We start from the raw sequence: 941 nt of genomic DNA, 5'->3' as shown, positions 1-941 counted from the left end.
GGGGGGGGGGCGCGGGGGTGGGGAGTTTTGTTTGGGTTTTTTTTTTTTTTTTAGAGTTTGGGGAGAGGGCGGGGTGGGGGGGAACCGTGCACGTCCCTGATGGTAGCAGCCCTCCTCCAGCACGAGCACAGAATGTCTAGCCGGCCTTGAAAACCCCCACCGGCACCCCCCCTTCCCGTGCATGCGCGGTGCGGGCTAGGGGGAAGGCGCGCCGCCGGCTTGCGCAGGCACGTTTTTTTTTTTTTTAGAGTTTGGGGAGAGGGCGGGGTGGGGGGGAACCGTGCACGTCCCTGATGGTAGCAGCCCTCCTCCAGCACGAGCACAGAATGTCTAGCCGGCCTTGAAAACCCCCACCGGCACCCCCCCTTCCCGTGCATGCGCGGTGCGGGCTAGGGGGAAGGCGCGCCGCCGGCTTGCGCAGGCACGGAACCAGACCGGGCCTCTAAATTGGCGAGCCCGGAAAGGGGTAATCCGGGACCTTGCGACGCTTTCGTTGGAGTCTACGGGGCCGCCCCTGGAGGGCTCTGGCACTCATCAGGGTAAGAAATTTTAAGCAATGTTAGGAGGAATTCTACAAGTTTCCACCACACCATCCATCTGAATCTTTACACATTTTCTCTGCTTTGCTGCTCATTATTATGGCTAAAATATCTACAGGCATATCTAAAGCCAATTTCTTCTGTTTGTGCTTTACATCTCAGGCTCCAAAGCGTATGCACGAGCGCGGCTCCCGGGCACCCGCCCCGCCTGGAGCTCCCGCCTTCCGCTCCGACGAGAGCTCCCGCCGGCTCCCAGCGCCGGGGACGCGGGAAGCCGGCGTTCCCGTGCGTGTGTGTATGCTCGTGCGTGGGGCAGTACAGCCCTCGGGCGCGCGCAGGCCGGCGCTGCGGCTGCGGGCTTCGCCCTGGGCTACGGGGCGAACGCCCAGGGCACCGTCGCCC

Source organism: Myotis davidii, unplaced genomic scaffold, assembly GCF_000327345.1.
Source record: "Myotis davidii unplaced genomic scaffold, ASM32734v1 scaffold96, whole genome shotgun sequence".
Classification (NCBI taxonomy): domain Eukaryota; kingdom Metazoa; phylum Chordata; class Mammalia; order Chiroptera; family Vespertilionidae; genus Myotis; species Myotis davidii.
The sequence above is the reverse complement of the archived record's forward strand: the minus strand, read 5'-3'. Positions refer to the sequence as shown.